This window comes from Hevea brasiliensis, chromosome 12, assembly GCF_030052815.1.
Source record: "Hevea brasiliensis isolate MT/VB/25A 57/8 chromosome 12, ASM3005281v1, whole genome shotgun sequence".
In the NCBI taxonomy this organism is placed as follows: Eukaryota; Viridiplantae; Streptophyta; class Magnoliopsida; order Malpighiales; family Euphorbiaceae; genus Hevea; species Hevea brasiliensis.
This window is the reverse complement of record NC_079504.1, coordinates 25,564,650-25,571,833: the sequence shown is the minus strand read 5'-3', so window position 1 is coordinate 25,571,833 and position 7,184 is coordinate 25,564,650.

The window sequence follows — 7,184 nt, the reverse complement described above, 5'->3', positions numbered from 1 at the left end:
ATTATTTTAGGAGCATTTTTTGTATTTTAATTTTATTTAAATTTTAGGAATTTTTTTTAGATTTTTCGGATTTTAAAAATCGGGTTCGATTTTTCAAAAATATAAACTTTGATGTTTTTTAAAAATAAATTTAAAGACCACGTGGCAAAACTAAAAATATATTTAAAATCTACGAATTTTTCTGAGTTTTCTGAAATTTTTTCGGAATTTTTGGACCTCGTTTTTGGTCCCGAGGCAGAGTAAAAATTCAAAAAAAATTTTGTATCCTGAATCCAACCGGCCGAATCGAACTGGACCGGATTGGACCGATCGAATCGGACCGGCCTTTTCTTTTTCTTCTTCCCTTCCCCGCGCGCGTCCGACCTCCTCCCCTTCTCTCTCTCTTTTCTCTCTCCTCCCTCCTCCCCTTGCCGCGCCGCCACCTCCCCTGCCTCCTCACCTCGCCAGCGCCTCGACCCTCCCCACGGCCGGCCGCGCCACGGAACGTCGACGGCTCCAGGCGACGCACGCGCTGATCGCTCGTCTTCCCGGCCAAAATCCGGCCGATCCGGCCACCAATCGGACCGGGTCTTATGTCTAAAATCATCAACTCGTCGAGGGCTTTCCATAGACACCAAGAACACCGAAATCTATTAAGCGGTTTGTCCAATTTTTGCCCGGGAAGTTTTAGCCCATTTTGACTTTCGGGCTAGATTTCTCGCAAACCGTGAATCCCACGAGAAAACCGAGAGTACCAGAGCGCTCCACTCGTCGAAAGCTTCGCGGAGACATAAATTTCGAATTTTTCCAACACCGTTTTTCGGTGGGTCCCACGGAACTTCGCAGTGTTTTTCCAAGCGTTAAATGAGCTTAGAAAATTCTGAAAAATTTATGTACTAACCCCCATGTTGTGGGCTTCGTGTTAGTATCCTCAATTCCCGGAAATTCGACAGTTGTCCGGGTCTGCAAATTTCGGGCCAGATAGACCCGTTATCGGAAAAGTCTCCGAATTGGACCGAGGTTTTGGCTACCCCCCCATTGTCAAACATCCCGAGCGCGTTCCCAAAGTCGGAATTGGCAAAGGTAAACCCGAACCTTACTTTTTCGTAATTTTCTAGTGCTTAAATAGGATTAAAAATCCATAAAATATTCGTGGTAGCTCAGAAAATTATGATTCTTTTTGCAATAGCCTAGTAATATTGCTAAGGACCGCGGGGAAAAGTTTTAGAATTTTTAGAGCTTGTTTGGGTAGTTTTTACAAAAATGATCAATTATAAGGACTAAATTGAAATTTTACATATTATGATGGATGACTGATTTGATGGGCCCAGGAGGGGCTGTGTGATGTGATTGAGTTGTGGATATATGGATTGTGAATATAGAAGTGTGTTTTGAGCCATTTTGCAGGTTGGGTAGGTCCTAGGTATAGGGGAGACTCTGCCGGATTTTCGGCACAACTTAGGACGTATTTGGTCTTTTCATGATTTGTATTGAGTAGTTTGTATTAAATAATTGTAATATGATTGTCAGGTGAGTCGGGACAGCCTTCTTCCTCCGCCCAGCCGCCATAGTGACCGTTGTCAAGTCTGTGAGTAAAATATAAATTTTAATTGTAATTTCACTATTATTATATGTTCAAGCATGTCCATGCATCACTTATATGCATATATCTATGTAGATAAACTTTAGGCATTATTTATGTTGCATTCATAACTGTGAAAGTGCCATGTATGTTGTTGTGGTAATTTGGAGCAGCGTGCGTGCGTTGGCGTGCGTGTGATTTGGTGTGGACTATGGATAGGACGGGTAGACACGGCTTGAGATTTTTGCTGGGACCCGGTCCTTCGGGGTAGACACGGCTTGAGTTCTTCGCTGGGACCCCGATTTGGTTATTAAGTGGAAGTCCGAGCTGAGTTCTTCGCTGACACAGTTGGAATTAAGAGAGCTGTCTGTATAGGGGATCAGCTCCCATATATGTATAATTGATATTGCTGGGTGCGTGAGTGCTCCAAATTACCTTTTTGATGTTATGATGTGAAATTATTGCTGGTGTTGCATTTCACTCCACAGGGTGCATTAGTTTTAGATAGTTATAGAGATTATGGTTAAAATTGATATTTTACTCTCTGAGTCGAACGCTCACTTCTGTTCAATATTTTTTCAGGCTACAGGAGGATTTTATTGTGGTTAACCTGCTTTTCCCCTTCGCAGGTTGTTTATCGGTATTTGTGTAATTTTATTTACTCCTAGAATTTCCGCATGTGTTAGAAATATTTAAATGATTCGAGTCTGTAATATAAACTGTTATGTGGACCTGTAAAATTATTATATGCATGTTTGATGGACTGGATGAGGGAGCTGAGCTCCCATTTATCTTTATGTTGATTTGAGTATGTGGAGGGTGAGCTGAGCTCCCCAATTGATGATATATTTTGTTTACAAGTCGGGTGAGTCAAAAACTCCCCGTTGAAAGGTCCACTTTATGGCCGGACTCTGTCCGGTTGATTTCTTGAAATTGGGCCCAAATGGGCCTTAGAGTTAAATAAATGAATAGTTAGGCTTACTACGGGCCTCGGGGGCTATAGGCTGGCCCAGGTCCTAGTGCCGGTCCGGCCCATAGGTTGGGTCGTGACATAAAAAATGAATAATCACATCTTTACTAACCGATTAATATTTTGATGGTCTAAATTTTAGAATTTATATAAATTAAATGTTTTGAATTTATGAATTTTAATAGGTTTGATTTTGAGGTTTTATATTTTCAATGCATTTAATTTATAAGGTCGACTAGCATTTATGAGTCAATTTTCATTGATTTAAATTTAAATTTAATCTATTTAAGATATTTTAAAGAGGAGAAAATTTTTCTTCTTTTTTTTTTTTTTTGTTCAGTTAGATAGAAGAGAGAGAGACGAGTAGAAGATGGTGGTGAAAGAAAGAAAAGGGAAAACTCCAGTCAGCTTTACTAGTGCCTCCAGCGAGCTCAAAGTGGGCCTTGGAGCTCCAAATATCAAGCATTAGTAGTCATCGTGTTTCTTCGATGAAGCAAAGGGACCAACAACTTTTGGTTGTCTCCTCGCCTATTTATAACATTGAATCCAACAACCAAGCTCGCCATTTCCTTGAGTTGGTCCCGAGCTTCCATTTTGAGACCAACAGCGACAAGAACGGCAGCCTCGAATAACATATCAGAGCTTCAACGTCCACGGCTTTTGAGCTTTGATTATAGGAAAAGCATCATCTCCATCTGAGACCACTACTAAAAGACTTGAAACTAGCATCCATTTAGTGACAAAGCTTGTGTATAAAATCAGTGAATTGAATTAGGCATAACTTCTTTTATTACACTTTTCATGTTCTCACGTAAACATGCCATTATTACTTTCAGAGGACAACCATCCATTACTGTAAGCTACGCAATGAAAAATCATTTAAAAAGTTTTAATTTGCTCAGAAGTGCAATATCTAATATAATTGATTTTATACTTCAACAATGCTTGTAAATGGTATTTTATAATGATTGATAAGTCATGTTGTATCAACACTTATAACATCGTAGAACTCATCATAAGTTGTTATTTTGCGAGGATGCACTTAAAACACGTTAGTAAGCCTTTGTTCTTTATCTATATCAATCAAATGAAAAAAAAAAACAAAAAAAAAACTTTGTTCTTTTATTGCATTCATAAAATCATCTGATTTATGCAGTCAACAATCACCATCCCAAGCCTCAACCTTCTTGTTCTTTTAACATAATTGCAACAATATTTTGGTAGACAACTTAACTTCTCAGACCCTCCAGTTTGTATTTTTAAAGAGTCTCATACTTTTGCTCGGACTTATACTAGCAATGAAACGGGTTATAAGCTTTCTTTTCATACTTGAAGATGCACTCCTACGTGCACACATGAACTTAGCCATCCTAAAGGTCCAAATCATAATTATGTTGAATCTCCAATTTTGACGCTTGTCAAAAACTATTACTTTTTAAAATTGCAAGTTAAAAAATTTGATAATCTCTTTCGAGTTCAAACAACTAATTTAAGAGATTAAAAAAAAAATACATTTATTGTTCTTTGTTCATATATCTAAAAGAAATAAAAGTGTTTAAAAATAAGATAGTCATCTACTACAGTTTGTATTAACTTTATTTTTAAAGTTATTTTTATATTAGTAATAGTTGATTTTATTTTATTTTTTATTTAGACTATATTATACTTTTAAAAATATTTATTAATTATAAACTTTTTTACCTTTAAAATAATTTTTTATATTAATAAATTATTTAAAATTATAATAAATAAGTATATAATTAAAAAATAATTATATTTTTAATATATTATTTAAAAAATTAATAATTATATTTATTTTAATAATAAAATAAATAATATAATATATTTCTGAATTAGTAATTTTATACATAAATAATAATAATTAAATATAATTTAATAAATCTTTTAAATTATATGAATTAGAATTGATCATTACTACCGGCTATCAGCAATAAATGACCGTTGGTTAGATCAAACAGACAGTTTATTGAGAAATGTAGGGTAGCACGTGAGGCAGGGAAAATATGCGGCGAAAGAAAACAAAGAAGCAGTCCAAGGACTTTCGCACCGCGTCAATGGATAACCACGCGCCTTCCGAGAAGTGTAAACACATGCAGCGGGATTTTTTTGACTCGGAGAACAATGATTGGGAGATGACGTTGCCTATGGGACCCACTCTTTGACTTTACAACTCCACAGTACTATATCGCTGATTTTGTGGTTGATTTGACAGATGGATGATGTCGATTGATCGAATTATTTTTTTTAATTTACAATTTAAATTAAAAACTATCATACAACTTAAATTTTAAATTTTATTAAATAATAATTTTTAAAAATATGTTTAATATTTTAATTATAATATTTATATTGGTGTTTGAAAGTTGAGAAATTAATATATGAAAAGTTATCCTCCTTTATATTAAGAGAATGAGAGAATATTTTGATTAAAATGAAAATAAGGATTTATTCTATTTTTTTTCAAGTTATTTAGTGAGAAATTAAGAAATAAAAGATGAAAAATATTTACTTTTTGTTATTTTTTATTTTTTATTTTCTATTTATTTAAATATAAAAAAAATAAAAAGATGAAAAATAATTTTTTTTTATTTTTCTCTTTCCAATAATTAATCTAAACAGAGTGTCACATTGCATACAAGTTGGAACTATATGCCTTATCTTTGGTGAGGCAAGTTGGTGTCCATTTTGTTAGCTTTCACATGAAATTATCTTATCTTCTTTCCCAATTGAACTCAGCATTCAAACCTAACACAACCCAGTCATTTTGTGTTATTATTATTTTAATTATTATTATTATTAATCCATAAATAATCATTATGTCAATATTCATGACTCTCTATATGTGAGTTAGAGATCTGAAGAGCTCAAAATATATAAGAGAATCTTTCTTAATAAGTTTTACGAAAGAATACACTTTTAGATTTAACACCGTCTCTAATCCACCTTACGATAATGAAACTATGGGTCATTTTCATTTATATGTATCTCATTCGTAGAGAATTCAGCACTTCAATTTTCCTCCCTATCTTCCTTCGCCTCAAAAAAATTAAGGAGATTTTGAGCTCAAGTAAAGACTGTTTATGCTATATATATATATATATATATATATTACATAATTTGATATAATTTTAAATTCAAATTTTCACAACGTAGTATAAATATTTACCTAATTTAATAATATTAGAGAAAAATAGAAATAAATTACATTAATTCCAATTTACATAAATTATTAAATTCAAACTAGCAATCTGTATAATCAATTCAAAATTGACTCATCAATTTGATATAATTATTCAAAATTGACTCATATTAATTTGATATAATTAACTCAAATTTTGACTAAAAATTAAATAAATAATTTTTTTAAAAAATATTATTTTACTCATAATTAATAAATTAACTTAAAAACTAAAATTTTTTTAATAATTACCCAATAAATAATTTAAATATAAATCTCATATATGCACACTCTCTTATTGATGTGGAACTCCAAAGCACCCACTCCAATGCGTGGATCAGGGTGGGTCCATGGTCAACCACCGACACTCATTTATCATAAATAGCGATCACAAGCTTGCTCACATTTTTTTTTTTAATACAATTTTCATTTATCATTTAAAATATTATTATTTGAGAGAGAGAATGACAAAATTCTTGAAGTCTACTTTCATAGGTCTCTTTTCTTCAAAGATAAAATTAAATAATGAAAATAAGAATTCATTATGGGTTCAATCTGTTGGATACAAAATTAATTGATCATTAAGATCCAGATGGTTTCAGTTTTTTTTTTAAAAAAAAAAAAAAAATAAATGATGGAGTAGGTAAGGGCAACAATTAAAGAAAATCTTCCTCTAGTTGAAATAAATGCTGAAACTTGAAACATATATTAGAATCGAATTCCATAAGATTATGTTTGAAATAAATGCAGAATTGAAAATTTATTTACATTTATTTCTTAAAATATCCTTAGCATGCTATTATCATGAAATAAATAATAAATTCATAATTATTTTTATTTTAATTAAAATAATAATCTTGTATTTATCTTTTTTATTAAGATACATAAAATACTCATATTTTATGTATTATTACCCTTAAAATAATATCTATCACTATGTAAATTAAATAGTTTAAAATGACCAAATAATATTTATCAATGACGCATCTTTTTCTTATGACTTATTTTCTAAAGTTAAAACATGCATTAATGCCCCATAGTCATATAAAAAAAAATCAGAATATACATAGGGAGGTGGCCAATAGTATCCTTATGACAAAACCAAGATGCCCTTTTTATACAATTACCATATGCAATAGCCATTACTCAAATCCTATCATGCATTTCAAGAGAGAGAGAGAGAGTTTATGATGATTTGAAGATAAGGGAAAAAAATGAGTTTTGTGATATGGGTAGTTTAGTAGTAAAATTTTTGTTATAAATTTTATGGAATTCATTTAGAAATTCTACCTATTTTTATGAAATTTGTGATAGTTATGCTCAATTCTACAGAATTCAAATTATAGAATTGAAATCTTCTTTTTTTTTTTTTTCATTCCAAACAAAAAATTTGGATTTCAAAATGAATTCCACATAATTTAGCGAATTTATTCATTCCAAGCATAGTGTAAGAG